Below are 18,328 nucleotides of genomic sequence, written 5' to 3' on the forward strand. Positions count from 1 at the left end.
AATGCCTTTGAGTCATTACCTGCCAAATGTGTCTCAGAATCATTGCAAAAGTTTCTGGAAAAGGAGGCCTTTGAGTCATTACCTGCCAAATGTGTCTCAGAATCATTGCAAAAGTTTCTGGAAAAGGAGGCCTTTGAGTCATTACCTGCCAAATGTGTCTCAGAATCATTGAAAAAGTTTCTGGAAAAGGAGGCCTTTGAGTCATTACCTGCCAAATGTGTCTCAGATTCATTGCAAATATTTCTGGAAAGGGAGGCCTTTGAGTCATTACCTGCCAAATGTGTCTCAGATTCATTGCAAATAGTTCTGGAAAGGGAGGCCTTTGAGTCATTACATGCCAAATGTGTCTCAGAATCATTGCAAAAGTTTCTGGAAAAGGAGGCCTTTGAGTCATTACCTGCCAAATGTGTCTCAGAATCATTGCAAATGTTTCTGGAAAAGGAGGTCTCTGAGTCATTACCTGCCAAATGTGTCTCAGATTCATTGCAAACGTTTCTGGAAAAGGAGGCCTTTGAGTCATTACCTGCCAAATGTGTCTCAGAATCATTGCAAACGTTTCTGGAAAAGGAGGTCTCTGAGTCACTACCTGCCAAATGTGTCTCAGATTCATTGCAAAAGTTTCTGGAAAAGGAGGTCTTTGAGTCATTACCTGCCAAATGCGTCTCAGAATCATTGCAAACGTTTCTGAAAAAGGAGGTCTCTGAGTCATTACCTGCCAAATGTTTCTCAGACTCATTGCAAATGTTTCTGGAAAAGGAGGTCTTTGAGTCATTACCTGCCAAATGCGTCTCAGAATCATTGCAAATGTTTCTGGAAAAGGAGGTCTCTGAGTCATTACCTGCCAAATGTTTCTCAGACTCATTGCAAATGTTTCTGGAAAAGGAGGTCTCTGAGTCCTTACCTGCCAAATGTGTCTCAGATTCATTGCAAATATTTCTGGAAAGGGAGGCCTTTGAGTCATTACCTGCCAAATGTGTCTCAGATTCATTGCAAATGTTTCTGGAAAAGGAGGCCTTTGAGTCATTACATGCCAAATGTGTCCCAGAATCATTGCAAATGTTTCTGGAAAAGGAGGTCTCTGAGTCATTACCTGCCAAATGTGTCTCAGAATCATTGCAAATGTTTCTGGAAAAGGAGGTCTCTGAGTCATTACCTGCCAAATGTGTCTCAGAATCATTGCAAAAGTTTCTGGAAAAGGAGGCATTTGAGTCATTACCTGCCAAATGTGTCTCAGAATCATTGCAAAAGTTTCTGGAAAAGGAGGCCTTTGAGTCATTACCTGCTAAATGTGTCTCAGACTCATTGCAAATGTTTCTGGAAAAGGAGGTCTCTGAGTCATTACCTGCTAAATGTGTCTCAGACTCATTGCAAATGTTTCTGGAAAAGAAGGCCTCTGAGTCATTACCTGCCAAATGTGTCTCAGAATCATTGCAAATGTTTCTGGAAAAGAAGGTCTCTGAACCATTACCTGCTAAATGTGTCTCAGACTCATTGCAAATGTTTCTGGAAAAGGAGGTCTCTGAGTCATTACCTGCCAAATGTGTCTCAGATTCATTGCAAAAGTTTCTGGAAAAGGAGGCCTTTGAGTCATTACCTGCTAAATGTGTCTCAGGCTCATTGCAAATGTTTCTGGAAAAGGAGGTCTCTGAGTCATTACCTGCCAAATGTGTCTCAGACTCATTGCAAATGTTTCTGGAAAAGGAGGTCTCTCAGTCATTACCTGCCAAATGTGTCTCAGATTCATTGCAAAAGTTTCTGGAAAAAGAGGCCTTTGAGTCATTACCTGCCAAATGTGTCTCAGAATCATTGCAAATGTTTCTGGAAAAGGAGGTCTCTGAGTCATTACCTGCCAAATGTGTCTCAGATTCATTGCAAAAGTTTCTGGAAAAGGAGGCCTTTGAGTCATTACCTGCCAAATGTGTCTCAGAATCATTGCAAATGTTTCTGGAAAAGGAGGTCTCTGAGTCATTACCTGCCAAATGTGTCTCAGATTCATTGCAAAAGTTTCTGGAAAAGGAGGTCTTTGAGTCATTACCTGCCAAATGCGTCTCAGAATCATTGCAAATGTTTCTGGAAAAGGAGGTCTCTGAGTCATTACCTGCCAAATGTTTCTCAGACTCATTGCAAATGTTTCTGGAAAAGGAGGTCTCTGAGTCATTACCTGCCAAATGTGTCTCAGAATCATTGAAAAAGTTTCTGGAAAAGGAGGCCTTTGAGTCATTACCTGCCAAATGTGTCTCAGATTCATTGCAAATATTTCTGGAAAGGGAGGCCTTTGAGTCATGACCTGCCAAATGTGTCTCAGAATCATTGCAAATGTTTCTGGAAAAGGAGGCCTTGAGTCATTACATGCCAAATGTGTCTCAGAATCATTGCAAATGTTTCTGTAAAAGGAGGCCTCTGAGTCATTACCTGCCAAATGTGTCTCAGATTCATTGCAAATATTTCTGGAAAGGGAGGCCTTTGAGTCATTACCTGCCAAATGTGTCTCAGAATCATTGCAAATGTTTCTGGAAAAGGAGGCCTTTGAGTCATTACATGCCAAATGTGTCTCAGAATCATTGCAAAAGTTCTGGAAAAGGAGGCCTTTGCGTCATTACCTGCAAAATGCCTTTGAGTCATTACCTGCCAAATGTGTCTCAGAATCATTGCAAATGTTTCTGGAAAAGGAGGCCTTTGAGTCATTACATGCCAAATGTGTCTCAGAATCATTGCAAATGTTTCTGGAAAAGGAGGTCTCTGAGTCATTACCTGCCAAATGTGTCTCAGAATCATTGCAAATGTTTCTGGAAAAGGAGGTCTCTGAGTCATTACCTGCCAAATGTGTCTCAGATTCATTGCAAAAGTTTGTGGAAAAGGAGGCCTTTGAGTCAGGTCATTACCTGCCAAATGTGTCTCAGAATCATTGCAAATGTTTCTGGAAAAGTAGGTCTCTGGGTCATTAAATGCCAAACGTGTCTCAGAATCATTGCAAATGTTTCTGGAAAAGGAGGTCTCTGAGTCATTACCTGCCAAATGTGTCTCAGAATCATTGCAAATGTTTCTGGAAAAGGAGGTCTCTGAGTCATTACCTGCCAAATGTGTCTCAGATTCATTGCAAAAGTTTCTGGAAAAGGAGGCCTTTGAGTCATTACCTGCCAAATGTGTCTCAGACTCATTGCAAATGTTTCTTTAAAAGGAGATCTCTCAGTCATTACCTGCCAAATGTGTCTCAGACTCATTGCAAATGTTTCTGGAAAAGGAGGTCTCTGAGTCATTACCTGCCAAATGTGTCTCAGATTCATTGCAAAAGTTTCTGGGAAAGGAGGCCTTTGAGTCATTACCTGCCAAATGTGTCTCAGAATCATTGCAAATGTTTCTGGAAAAGGAGGCCTTTGAGTCATTACATGCCAAATGTGTCTCAGAATCATTGCAAAAGTTTCTGGAAAAGGAGGCCTTTGAGTCATTACCTGCCAAATGTCTTTGAGTCATTACCTGCCAAATGTGTCTCAGAATCATTGCAAATGTTTCTGGAAAAGGAGACCTTTGAGTCATTACCTGCCAAATGTGTCTCAGAATCATTGCAAATGTTTCTGGAAAAGGAGGTCTCTGAGTCATTACCTGCCAAATGTGTCTCAGATTCATTGCAAAAGTTTCTGGAAAAGGAGGCCTTTGAGTCATTACATGCCAAATGTGTCTCAGAATCATTGCAAATGTTTCTGGAAAAGGAGGCCTCTGAGTCATTACCTGCAAAATGTGTCTCAGAATCATTGCAAATGTTTCTGGAAAAGGAGGCCTTTGAGTCATTACCTGCCAAATGTGTCTCAGAATCATTGCAAAAGTTTCTGGAAAAGGAGGCCTTTGAGTCATTACCTGCCAAATGCCTTTGAGTCATTACCTGCCAAATGTGTCTCAGATTCATTGCAAATATTTCTGGAAAGGGAGGCCTTTGAGTCATTACCTGCCAAATGTGTCTCAGAATCATTGCAAATGTTTCTGGAAAAGGAGGCCTTGAGTCATTACATGCCAAATGTGTCTCAGAATCATTGCAAATGTTTCTGGAAAAGGAGGCCTCTGAGTCATTACCTGCCAAATTTGTCTCAGATTCATTGCAAATATTTCTGGAAAGGGAGGCCTTTGAGTCATTACCTGCCAAATGTGTCTCAGAATCATTGCAAATGTTTCTGGAAAAGGAGGCCTTTGAGTCATTACATGCCAAATGTGTCTCAGAATCATTGCAAAGGTTTCTGGAAAAGGAGGCCTTTGAGTCATTACCTGCCAAATGCCTTTGAGTCATTACCTGCCAAATGTGTCTCAGAATCATTGCAAATGTTTCTGGAAAAGGAGGCCTTTGAGTCATTACATGCCAAATGTGTCTCAGAATCATTGCAAATGTTTCTGGAAAAGGAGGCATTTGAGTCATTACATGCCAAATGCCTTTGAGTCATTACCTGCCAAATGTGTCTCAGAATCATTGCAAATGTTTCTAGAAAAGGAGGTCTCTGAGTCATTACCTGCCAAATGTGTCTCAGATTCATTGCAAAAGTTTCTGGAAAAGGAGGCCTTTGAGTCATTACCTGCCAAATGTGTCTCAGAATCATTGCAAATGTTTCTGGAAAAGGAGGTCCCTGAGTCATTAAATGCCAAATGTGTCTCAGATTCATTGCAAAAGTTTCTGGAAAATGAGGCCTTTGAGTCATTACATGCCAAATGTGTCTCAGAATCATTGCAAATGTTTCTGGAAAAGGAGGCCTCTGAGTCATTACCTGCCAAATGTGTCTCAGAATCATTGCAAAAGTTTCTGGAAAAGGAGGCCTTGAGTCATTACCTGCCAAATGCCTTTGAGTCATTACCTGCCAAATGTGTCTCAGATTCATTGCAAATATTTCTGGAAAGGGAGGCCTTTGAGTCATTACCTGCCAAATGTGTCTCAGAATCATTGCAAATGTTTCTGGAAAAGGAGGCCTTGAGTCATTACATGCCAAATGTGTCTCAGAATCATTGCAAATGTTTCTGGAAAAGGAGGCCTCTGAGTCATTACCTGCCAAATGTGTCTCAGATTCATTGCAAATATTTCTGGAAAGGGAGGCCTTTGAGTCATTACCTGCCAAATGTGTCTCAGAATCATTGCAAGTATTTCTGGAAAAGGAGGCCTTTGAGTCATTACATGCCAAATGTGTCTCAGAATCATTGCAAACGTTTCTGGAAAAGGAGGCCCTTGAGTCATTACCTGCCAAATGCCTTTGAGTCATTACCTGCCAAATGTGTCTCAGAATCATTGCAAATGTTTCTGGAAAAGGAGGCCTTTGATTCATTACATGCCAAATGTGTCTCAGAATCATTGCAAATGTTTCTGGAAAATGAGGCATTTGATTCATTACATGCCAAATGTGTCTCAGAATCATTGCAAAAGTTTCTGGAAAAGGAGGCCTTTGAGTCATTACCTGCCAAATGTGTCTCAGAATCATTGCAAATGTTTCTAGAAAAGGAGGTCTCTAAGTCATTACCTGCCAAATGTGTCTCAGATTCATTGCAAAGGTTTCTGGAAAAGGAGGACTTTGAGTCATTACCTGCCAAATGTGTCTCAGATTCATTGCAAAGGTTTCTGGAAAAGGAGGACTTTGAGTCATTACCTGCCAAATGTGTCTCAGAATCATTGCAAATGTTTCTGGAAAAGGAGGTCTCTGAGTCATTAAATGCCAAACGTGTCTCAGAATCATTGCAAATGTTTCTGGAATAGGAGGCCTTTGAGTCATTACATGCCAAATGTGTCTCAGAATCATTGCAAATGTTTCTGGAAAAGGAGGCATTTGAGTCATTACATGCCAAATGTGTCTCAGAATCATTGCAAAAGTTTCTGGAAAAGGAGGCCTTTGAGTCATTACCTGCCAAATGTGTCTCAGAATCATTGCAAATGTTCCTGGAAAAGGAGGTCCCTGAGTCATTAAATGCCAAACGTGTCTCAGAATCATTGCAAATGTTTCTGGAAAAGGAGGTCTCTGAGTCATTACCTGCCAAACGTGTCTCAGAATCATTGCAAATGTTTCTGGAAAAGGAGGTCTCTGAGTCATTACCTGCCAAATGTGTCTCAGATTCATTGCAAAAGTTTCTGGAAAAGGAGGCCTTTGAGTCATTACATGCCAAATGTGTCTCAGAATCATTGCAAATGTTTCTGGAAAAGGAGGCCTCTGAGTCATTACCTGCAAAATGTGTCTCAGAATCATTGCAAATGTTTCTGGAAAAGGAGGCCTCTGAGTCATTACCTGCCAAATGTGTCTCAGATTCATTGCAAATATTTCTGGAAAGGGAGGCCTTTGAGTCATTACCTGCCAAATGTGTCTCAGAATCATTGCAAATGTTTCTGGAAAAGGAGGCCTTGAGTCATTACATGCCAAATGTGTCTCAGAATCATTGCAAATGTTTCTGGAAAAGGAGGCCTCTGAGTCATTACCTGCCAAATGTGTCTCAGATTCATTGCAAATATTTCTGGAAAGGGAGGCCTTTGAGTCATTACCTGCCAAATGTGTCTCAGAATCATTGCAAGTATTTCTGGAAAAGGAGGCCTTTGAGTCATTACATGCCAAATGTGTCTCAGAATCATTGCAAAAGTTTCTGGAAAAGGAGGCCCTTGAGTCATTACCTGCCAAATGCCTTTGAGTCATTACCTGCCAAATGTGTCTCAGAATCATTGCAAATGTTTCTGGAAAAGGAGGCCTTTGATTCATTACATGCCAAATGTGTCTCAGAATCATTGCAAATGTTTCTGGAAAATGTGGCATTTGAGTCATTACATCCCAAATGTGTCTCAGAATCATTGAAAAAGTTTCTGGAAAAGGAGGGCTTTGAGTCATTACCTGCCAAATGTGTCTCAGAATCATTGCAAATGTTTCTAGAAAAGGAGGTCTCTGAGTCATTACCTGCCAAATGTGTCTCAGATTCATTGCAAAGGTTTCTGGAAAAGGAGGACTTTGAGTCATTACCTGCCAAATGTGTCTCAGAATCATTGCAAATGTTTCTGGAAAAGGAGGTCTCTGAGTCATTAAATGCCAAACGTGTCTCAGAATCATTGCAAATGTTTCTGGAAAAGGAGGTCTCTGAGTCATTACCTGCCAAACGTGTCTCAGATTCATTGCACAAGTTTCTGGAAAAGGAGGTCTCTGAGTCATTACCTGCCAAACGTGTCTCAGATTCATTGCAAAAGTTTCTGGAAAAGGAGGCCTTTGAGTCATTACCTGCCAAATGTGTCTCAGACTCATTGCAAATGTTTCTGGAAAAGGAGGTCTCTGAGTCATTACCTGCCAAATGTGTCTCAGATCCATTGCAAAAGTTTCTGGAAAAGGAGGCCTTTGAGTCATTACCTGCCAAATGTGTCTCAGACTCATTGCAAATATTTCTGAAAAAGGAGGCCTTTGAGTCATTACCTGCCAAATGTGTCTCAGAATCATTGCAAATGTTTCTGGAAAAGAAGGCCTTTGAGTCATTACCTGCTAAATGTGTCTCAGACTCATTGCAAATGTTTCTGGAAAAAGAGGTCTCTGAGTCATTACCTGCCAAATATGTGTCAGACTCATTGCAAATGTTTCTGGAAAAGGAGGTCTCTGAGTCATTACCTGCCAAATGTGTCTCAGATTCATGGCAAAAGTTTCTGGAAAAGGAGGCCTTTGAGTCATTACCTGCTAAATGTGTCTCAGACTCATTGCAAATGTTTCTGGAAAAGGAGGCCTTTGAGTCATTACTTGCCAAATGTGTCTCAGAATATTTGCAAATGTTTCTGGAAAAGAAGGTCTCTGAACCATTACCTTCCAAATGTGTCTCAGACTCATTGCAAATGTTTCTGGAAAAGGAGGCCTCTGAGTCATTACCTGCCAAATGTGTCTCAGACTCATTGCAAATGTTTCTGGAAAAGGAGCCCTCTGAGTCATTACCTGCCAAATGTGTCTCAGATTCATTGCAAATGTTTCTGGAAAAGAAGGTCTCTGAGTCATTACCTGCCAAATGTGTCTCGGGCTCATTGCAAATGTTTCTGGAAAAGAAGGTCTCTGAGTAATTACCGGCCAAATGTGTCTCAGATTCATTGCAAATATTTCTGGAAAGGGAGGCCTTTGAGTCATTACCTGCCAAATGTGTTTCAGAATCATTGCAAATGTTTCTGGAAATGGAGGTCACTGAGCCATCACCTGCCAAATGTGTCTCAGATTCATTGCAAATATTTCTGGAAAGGGAGGCCTTTGAGTCATTACCTGCCAAATGTGTCTCATATTCATTACAAATATTTCTGGAAAGGGAGGCCTTTGAGTCATTACCTGCCAAATGTGTCTCAGAATCATTGCAAATGTTTCTGGAAAAGGAGGCCTTTGAGTCATTACCTGCCAAATATGTCTCAGAATCATTGCAAATGTTTCTGGAAAAGGAGGCCTTTGAGTCATTACCTGCCAAATGTGTCTCAGATTCATTGCAAATATTTCTGGAAAGGGAGGCCTTTGAGTCATTACCTGCCAAATGTGTCTCAGAATCATTGCAAAAGTTTCTGGAAAAGGAGGCCTTGAGTCATTACCTGCCAAATGCCTTTGAGTCATTACCTGCCAAATGTGTCTCAGATTCATTGCAAATATTTCTGGAAAGGGAGGCCTTTGAGTCATTACCTGCCAAATGTGTCTCAGAATCATTGCAAATGTTTCTGGAAAAGGAGGCCTTGAGTCATTACATGCCAAATGTGTCTCAGAATCATTGCAAATGTTTCTGGAAAAGGAGGCCTCTGAGTCATTACCTGCCAAATGTGTCTCAGATTCATTGCAAATATTTCTGGAAAGGGAGGCCTTTGAGTCATTACCTGCCAAATGTGTCTCAGAATCATTGCAAGTATTTCTGGAAAAGGAGGCCTTTGAGTCATTACATGCCAAATGTGTCTCAGAATCATTGCAAAAGTTTCTGGAAAAGGAGGCCCTTGAGTCATTACCTGCCAAATGCCTTTGAGTCATTACCTGCCAAATGTGTCTCAGAATCATTGCAAATGTTTCTGGAAAAGGAGGCCTTTGATTCATTACATGCCAAATGTGTCTCAGAATCATTGCAAATGTTTCTGGAAAATGAGGCATTTGAGTCATTACATGCCAAATGTGTCTCAGAATCATTGCAAAAGTTTCTGGAAAAGGAGGCCTTTGAGTCATTACCTGCCAAATGTGTCTCAGAATCATTGCAAATGTTTCTAGAAAAGGAGGTCTCTGAGTCATTACCTGCCAAATGTGTCTCAGATTCATTGCAAAGGTTTCTGGAAAAGGAGGACTTTGAGTCATTACCTGCCAAATGTGTCTCAGAATCATTGCAAATGTTTCTGGAAAAGGAGGTCTCTGAGTCATTAAATGCCAAACGTGTCTCAGAATCATTGCAAATGTTTCTGGAAAAGGAGGCCTCTGAGTCATTACCTGCAAAATGTGTCTCAGAATCATTGCAAATGTTTCTGGAAAAGGAGGCCTCTGAGTCATTACCTGCCAAATGTGTCTCAGATTCATTGCAAATATTTCTGGAAAGGGAGGCCTTTGAGTCATTACCTGCCAAATGTGTCTCAGAATCATTGCAAATGTTTCTGGAAAAGGAGGCCTTGAGTCATTACATGCCAAATGTGTCTCAGAATCATTGCAAATGTTTCTGGAAAAGGAGGCCTCTGAGTCATTACCTGCCAAATGTGTCTCAGATTCATTGCAAATATTTCTGGAAAGGGAGGCCTTTGAGTCATTACCTGCCAAATGTGTCTCAGAATCATTGCAAGTATTTCTGGAAAAGGAGGCCTTTGAGTCATTACATGCCAAATGTGTCTCAGAATCATTGCAAAAGTTTCTGGAAAAGGAGGCCCTTGAGTCATTACCTGCCAAATGCCTTTGAGTCATTACCTGCCAAATGTGTCTCAGAATCATTGCAAATGTTTCTGGAAAAGGAGGCCTTTGATTCATTACATGCCAAATGTGTCTCAGAATCATTGCAAATGTTTCTGGAAAATGAGGCATTTGAGTCATTACATGCCAAATGTGTCTCAGAATCATTGAAAAAGTTTCTGGAAAAGGAGGCCTTTGAGTCATTACCTGCCAAATGTGTCTCAGAATCATTGCAAATGTTTCTAGAAAAGGAGGTCTCTGAGTCATTACCTGCCAAATGTGTCTCAGATTCATTGCAAAGGTTTCTGGAAAAGGAGGACTTTGAGTCATTACCTGCCAAATGTGTCTCAGAATCATTGCAAATGTTTCTGGAAAAGGAGGTCTCTGAGTCATTAAATGCCAAACGTGTCTCAGAATCATTGCAAATGTTTCTGGAAAAGGAGGTCTCTGAGTCATTACCTGCCAAACGTGTCTCAGATTCATTGCAAAAGTTTCTGGAAAAGGAGGTCTCTGAGTCATTACCTGCCAAACGTGTCTCAGATTCATTGCAAAAGTTTCTGGAAAAGGAGGCCTTTAAGTCATTACCTGCCAAATGTGTCTCAGACTCATTGCAAATGTTTCTGGAAAAGGAGGTCTCTGAGTCATTACCTGCCAAATGTGTCTCAGATCCATTGCAAAAGTTTCTGGAAAAGGAGGCCTTTGAGTCATTACCTGCCAAATGTGTCTCAGACTCATTGCAAATATTTCTGGAAAAGGAGGCCTTTGAGTCATTACCTGCCAAATGTGTCTCAGAATCATTGCAAATGTTTCTGGAAAAGAAGGCCTTTGAGTCATTACCTGCTAAATGTGTCTCAGACTCATTGCAAATGTTTCTGGAAAAAGAGGTCTCTGAGTCATTACCTGCCAAATATGTGTCAGACTCATTGCAAATGTTTCTGGAAAAGGAGGTCTCTGAGTCATTACCTGCCAAATGTGTCTCAGATTCATGGCAAAAGTTTCTGGAAAAGGAGGCCTTTGAGTCATTACCTGCTAAATGTGTCTCAGACTCATTGCAAATGTTTCTGGAAAAGGAGGCCTTTGAGTCATTACTTGCCAAATGTGTCTCAGAATATTTGCAAATGTTTCTGGAAAAGAAGGTCTCTGAACCATTACCTTCCAAATGTGTCTCAGACTCATTGCAAATGTTTCTGGAAAAGGAGGCCTCTGAGTCATTACCTGCCAAATGTGTCTCAGACTCATTGCAAATGTTTCTGGAAAAGGAGGCCTCTGAGTCATTACCTGCCAAATGTGTCTCAGATTCATTGCAAATGTTTCTGGAAAAGAAGGTCTCTGAGTCATTACCTGCCAAATGTGTCTCGGGCTCATTGCAAATGTTTCTGGAAAAGAAGGTCTCTGAGTAATTACCGGCCAAATGTGTCTCAGATTCATTGCAAATATTTCTGGAAAGGGAGGCCTTTGAGTCATTACCTGCCAAATGTGTTTCAGAATCATTGCAAATGTTTCTGGAAATGGAGGTCACTGAGCCATCACCTGCCAAATGTGTCTCAGATTCATTGCAAATATTTCTGGAAAGGGAGGCCTTTGAGTCATTACCTGCCAAATGTGTCTCATATTCATTACAAATATTTCTGGAAAGGGAGGCCTTTGAGTCATTACCTGCCAAATGTGTCTCAGAATCATTGCAAATGTTTCTGGAAAAGGAGGCCTTTGAGTCATTACCTGCCAAATATGTCTCAGAATCATTGCAAATGTTTCTGGAAAAGGAGGCCTTTGAGTCATTACCTGCCAAATGTGTCTCAGATTCATTGCAAATATTTCTGGAAAGGGAGGCCTTTGAGTCATTACCTGCCAAATGTGTCTCAGAATCATTGCAAAAGTTTCTGGAAAAGGAGGCCTTGAGTCATTACCTGCCAAATGCCTTTGAGTCATTACCTGCCAAATGTGTCTCAGATTCATTGCAAATATTTCTGGAAAGGGAGGCCTTTGAGTCATTACCTGCCAAATGTGTCTCAGAATCATTGCAAATGTTTCTGGAAAAGGAGGCCTTGAGTCATTACATGCCAAATGTGTCTCAGAATCATTGCAAATGTTTCTGGAAAAGGAGGCCTCTGAGTCATTACCTGCCAAATGTGTCTCAGATTCATTGCAAATATTTCTGGAAAGGGAGGCCTTTGAGTCATTATCTGCCAAATGTGTCTCAGAATCATTGCAAGTATTTCTGGAAAAGGAGGCCTTTGAGTCATTACATGCCAAATGTGTCTCAGAATCATTGCAAAAGTTTCTGGAAAAGGAGGCCCTTGAGTCATTACCTGCCAAATGCCTTTGAGTCATTACCTGCCAAATGTGTCTCAGAATCATTGCAAATGTTTCTGGAAAAGGAGGCCTTTGATTCATTACATGCCAAATGTGTCTCAGAATCATTGCAAATGTTTCTGGAAAATGAGGCATTTGAGTCATTACATGCCAAATGTGTCTCAGAATCATTGCAAAAGTTTCTGGAAAAGGAGGCCTTTGAGTCATTACCTGCCAAATGTGTCTCAGAATCATTGCAAATGTTTCTAGAAAAGGAGGTCTCTGAGTCATTACCTGCCAAATGTGTCTCAGATTCATTGCAAAGGTTTCTGGAAAAGGAGGACTTTGAGTCATTACCTGCCAAATATGTCTCAGAATCATTGCAAATGTTTCTGGAAAAGGAGGTCTCTGAGTCATTAAATGCCAAACGTGTCTCAGAATCATTGCAAATGTTTCTGGAATAGGAGGCCTTTGAGTCATTACATGCCAAATGTGTCTCAGAATCATTGCAAATGTTTCTGGAAAAGGAGGCATTTGAGTCATTACATGCCAAATGTGTCTCAGAATCATTGCAAAAGTTTCTGGAAAAGGAGGCCTTTGAGTCATTACCTGCCAAATGTGTCTCAGAATCATTGCAAATGTTTCTAGAAAAGGAGGTCTCTGAGTCATTACCTGCCAAATGTGTCTCAGATTCATTGCAAAAGTTTCTGGAAAAGGAGGCCTTTGAGTCATTACCTGCCAAATGTCTCAGAATCATTGCAAATGTTTCTGGAAAAGGAGGTCCCTGAGTCATTAAATGCCAAACGTGTCTCAGAATCATTGCAAATGTTTCTGGAAAAGGAGGTCTCTGAGTCATTACCTGCCAAACGTGTCTCAGAATCATTGCAAATGTTTCTGGAAAAGGAGGTCTCTGAGTCATTACCTGCCAAATGTGTCTCAGATTCATTGCAAAAGTTTCTGGAAAAGGAGGCCTTTGAGTCATTACATGCCAAATGTGTCTCAGAATCAATGCAAATGTTTCTGGAAAAGGAGGCCTCTGAGTCATTACCTGCAAAATGTGTCTCAGAATCATTGCAAATGTTTCTGGAAAAGGAGGCCTCTGAGTCATTACCTGCCAAATGTGTCTCAGATTCATTGCAAATATTTCTGGAAAGGGAGGCCTTTGAGTCATTACCTGCCAAATGTGTCTCAGAATCATTGCAAATGTTTCTGGAAAAGGAGGCCTTGAGTCATTACATGCCAAATGTGTCTCAGAATCATTGCAAATGTTTCTGGAAAAGGAGGCCTCTGAGTCATTACCTGCCAAATGTGTCTCAGATTCATTGCAAATATTTCTGGAAAGGGAGGCCTTTGAGTCATTACCTGCCAAATGTGTCTCAGAATCATTGCAAGTATTTCTGGAAAAGGAGGCCTTTGAGTCATTACATGCCAAATGTGTCTCAGAATCATTGCAAAAGTTTCTGGAAAAGGAGGCCTTTGAGTCATTACCTGCCAAATGCCTTTGAGTCATTACCTGCCAAATGTGTCTCAGATTCATTGCAAATATTTCTGGAAAGGGAGGCCTTTGAGTCATTACCGGCCAAATGTGTCTCAGAATCATTGAAAATGTTTCTGGAAAAGGAGGCCTTGAGTCATTACATGCCAAATGTGTCTCAGAATCATTGCAAATGTTTCTGGAAAAGGAGGCCTTTGATTCATTACATGCCAAATGTGTCTCAGAATCATTGCAAATGTTTCTGGAAAATGAGGCATTTGAGTCATTACATGCCAAATGTGTCTCAGAATCGTTGCAAAAGTTTCTGGAAAAGGAGGCCTTTGAGTCATTACCTGCCAAATGTGTCTCAGAATCATTGCAAATGTTTCTAGAAAAGGAGGTCTCTGAGTCATTACCTGCCAAATGTGTCTCAGATTCATTGCAAAGGTTTCTGGAAAAGGAGGACTTTGAGTCATTACCTGCCAAATGTGTCTCAGAATCATTGCAAATGTTTCTGGAAAAGGAGGTCTCTGAGTCATTAAATGCCAAACGTGTCTCAGAATCATTGCAAATGTTTCTGGAAAAGGAGGTCTCTGAGTCATTACCTGCCAAACGTGTCTCAGATTCATTGCAAAAGTTTCTGGAAAAGGAGGTCTCTGAGTCATTACCTGCCAAACGTGTCTCAGATTCATTGCAAAAGTTTCTGGAAAAGGAGGCCTTTGAGTCATTACCTGCCAAATGTGTCTCAGACTCATTGCAAATGTTTCTGGAAAAGGAGGTCTCTGAGTCATTACCTGCCAAATGTGTCTCAGATCCATTGCAAAAGTTTCTGGAAAAGGAGGCCTTTGAGTCATTACCTGCCAAATGTGTCTCAGACTCATTGCAAATATTTCTGGAAAAGGAGGCCTTTGAGTCATTACCTGCCAAATGTGTCTCAGAATCATTGCAAATGTTTCTGGAAAAGAAGGCCTTTGAGTCATTACCTGCTAAATGTGTCTCAGACTCATTGCAAATGTTTCTGGAAAAAGAGGTCTCTGAGTCATTACCTGCCAAATATGTGTCAGACTCATTGCAAATGTTTCTGGAAAAGGAGGTCTCTGAGTCATTACCTGCCAAATGTGTCTCAGATTCATGGCAAAAGTTTCTGGAAAAGGAGGCCTTTGAGTCATTACCTGCTAAATGTATCTCAGACTCATTGCAAATGTTTCTGGAAAAGGAGGCCTTTGAGTCATTACTTGCCAAATGTGTCTCAGAATATTTGCAAATGTTTCTGGAAAAGAAGGTCTCTGAACCATTACCTTCCAAATGTGTCTCAGACTCATTGCAAATGTTTCTGGAAAAGGAGGCCTCTGAGTCATTACCTGCCAAATGTGTCTCAGACTCATTGCAAATGTTTCTGGAAAAGGAGGCCTCTGAGTCATTACCTGCCAAATGTGTCTCAGATTCATTGCAAATGTTTCTGGAAAAGAAGGTCTCTGAGTCATTACCTGCCAAATGTGTCTCGGGCTCATTGCAAATGTTTCTGGAAAAGAAGGTCTCTGAGTAATTACCGGCCAAATGTGTCTCAGATTCATTGCAAATATTTCTGGAAAGGGAGGCCTTTGAGTCATTACCTGCCAAATGTGTTTCAGAATCATTGCAAATGTTTCTGGAAATGGAGGTCACTGAGCCATCACCTGCCAAATGTGTCTCAGATTCATTGCAAATATTTCTGGAAAGGGAGGCCTTTGAGTCATTACCTGCCAAATGTGTCTCATATTCATTACAAATATTTCTGGAAAGGGAGGCCTTTGAGTCATTACCTGCCAAATGTGTCTCAGAATCATTGCAAATGTTTCTGGAAAAGGAGGCCTTTGAGTCATTACCTGCCAAATATGTCTCAGAATCATTGCAAATGTTTCTGGAAAAGGAGGCCTTTGAGTCATTACCTGCCAAATGTGTCTCAGATTCATTGCAAATATTTCTGGAAAGGGAGGCCTCTGTGCCATTACCTGCCAAATGTGTCTCAGAATCATTGCAAATGTTTCTGGAAAGGGAGGCCTTTGAGTCATTACCTGCCAAATGTCTCTCAGATTCATTGCAAATGTTTCTGGAAAGGGGGGCCTTTGAGTCATTACCTGCCAAATGTGTCTCGGAATCATTGCAAATGTTTCTGGAAACTCCTAAAGGAGCATACAAAGTGTTAGCATACAAAATGCAAAACAGGAGGAACTTTGTCCTTGGGTGTTCAAGAAATGTCTCTCAATGGATGCCCAGGTCAAAATCACTAAACAAAAACAGTGATACTATGTGCTGGGCGCCTCTCAACATCTGGATATGACCAATTGACACTTTGGTGATCATATTAAAGAATAGTCAAGAGCCTAACTGGGTCTCGGCTCAATTCTTAAAGGCAACCTAGCCAACATCTCCATCCAGATGTGACTCCTATAGATGTGTCTCTTTTCCCTACAATGGGCTCCCATATAGAAATGACATCTTATCTTATTATGACTATTGGAACCCCAGGAGGTGGCTTTTGTTTTCCAGTCCTGAGTGTGTTTGAACTGGGCCACCAAAGCAGCTCCAATCATGCATGGTTGAATGTTGGCCGCGTAGAGGGACCCCACTTTTAAGAGCTCTAGTGGGCAATGAATGAGCCCCAGAAGGTGGGAGCAGAAAATATGCTTACTGAGTTCATCATTTCTGTTTTGCAACATAAACAATAAAATAGTACAACAACCAGTCAAATACCCAACAGTAAAAACATAAATGGAGTATATCATACAACTGGACAAAAACAAGAATACATTAGCTAATAAAATCCAACCAATGAAGTCAAGGGAAAGAAGAGAAAAGATGAAGGAAGAAGAAGAAGAAGGAAAGTCAGAAAAAGTTGTAAAAAAATAAAAAGAAAAAAAGAAAAAATAATTTAAAAAAAGATTTCCAAGCAATTTCAACAGAAAATAGACTTATAAGGTTGGCTAGAGATGTGCCTGACCCCTGATGATGGCTTTGACATTGTTCCTTAAAGTGCAACTCTACTTTAGCGAAGTGGCAGAGCGGCCGGCAGGGGGTTCGTCTCAAAACCAAGACATGTATCTGCAAAAACTGGGCCTGGTCCAGAAAATATGGAAATCACAGAATCTGTTAGAGTTTCAATGTGAGTGTGGGATGTCTGCTTGCTTTGAGACACGAAATGTATGAGATCTGGTTCAACAATTACACAAATGGTACTGCTTGTCAGGGATATGAAAAGGGATGTTGTGGGCTTCGTAAGGCCCAGCGGACCGCCGATAGTCTTGAAGAGAGATGGACAAAGTCCCACTTGTGTGTGCGTCAAGTTCATTTATTGAGTTGTTTGCTTTCAATTTTCTTCAAAAGGAGGAACGTGCTGAGTGAATGCCTTACAGTTCGAGCCGTGCCGTTCAATGTCGCGCAGAAGTGTAGAGCTGAAAAGGGTTAACTCTTTTCACTGATGAAACTACTAGGTCAAGTATTCTTAATCCTTTCCTAAATAAAAAAAACATGCTTGAGAAACCTGGTGTATGCTCTGGAATTGGGAAAAACAGGAGCAAAAATAAGTGAATCAGGCAAAGAAACTGAATGAGTTTGGCGCATAGCGGGATATGGCATTTTAAAAGTCCCTCAAAGATCCCAAAGAACCTGTGATATTTCTCACCTCAATGGAAAAAGAAGACAGACTCTTTCCCCTTTTTTTCCTGGAAAAATGAAGCAGCTCAAGACCAGAATCCTCCTTCAAAGTGGAGACCTCCTGACCTCCAGGATCTGGGCCTCTGGGGGAAATGCACTCCCTTGAGAATGGAGCTCATGCTTAAGTTCAGATGAGCAGGAAATGTGTGGCTTGAAAAATGTACCTCTCCCTTGGTGGGGTGGACACCAAAGGTCTTCTCATATGATTCTCTGAGGAAGAATTCAGAGGTCCAGCTTTGGGTTTCTTTCTGTGACTTTTAGAGTGCAGTCTTGGCGTCCTGAGAACCCATCAGAATCCACGCCTTCTGGGTATAATTCCCTGGTTTTGGCCATAGAGCCTGAGAGCACTTAGGACTCCACCGGCCACGATGGGTGCCATCAGCTACCCCGCACACTCCCTCCCACCTCTCCCCTCCTACCTCAGTCCTTCTCATTTTCACAGCCACTGACTCCCTGATTCTCCCCGTGCCATCACGGCCTTCATCTGCTGGCCCTCTGTAGCACCATCCAACCAGCAGCCTTTGAAGACATTCAAAATTGACTACTTTGCAAAGTTCAATGAGTTTCTGTTGGTCTTAGGCCATGGTGGAATAGTTTCTTTTCTTTCTTTTGCAACATTCAGTGTCATTGCATAGCGGATGGATGCTAATGTCTCTAATACACTTTCCTGCTCAGGCAATCTCATCAGCCAGTATGTGCTTTGAATCCGCCGTATGTGTCCTGGTATCACTTATCCCCATAAGTCAGACTTCCAGGAACAGTACTGTGGTGTGCCTGCAATACCGTTCAATTCTATTCCCAGCAGATTTGCCTCAATTCCTTCATATCCAATTCTAGTTCGAGGCCGATCGGTATGAGGATATCCTTTCTGGGTTCCGCGGCCTAAGCCGAGGCTATGTTGATTAGAATGCAAACATCGCTCTGTCTCAATTCTGTCAGGAACTGCTCGGCTCAAATAGTGTAACTGGTGGACCAAACATTGTCAACATCTTTTCTCAGTAAGCCTGTGCCCAGTTCCTAT

The sequence above is a fragment of the Ambystoma mexicanum genome, chromosome 14 (assembly GCF_040938575.1).
Source record: "Ambystoma mexicanum isolate Mex_15411 chromosome 14, UKY_AmexF1_1, whole genome shotgun sequence".
NCBI lineage: Eukaryota > Metazoa > Chordata > Amphibia > Caudata > Ambystomatidae > Ambystoma > Ambystoma mexicanum.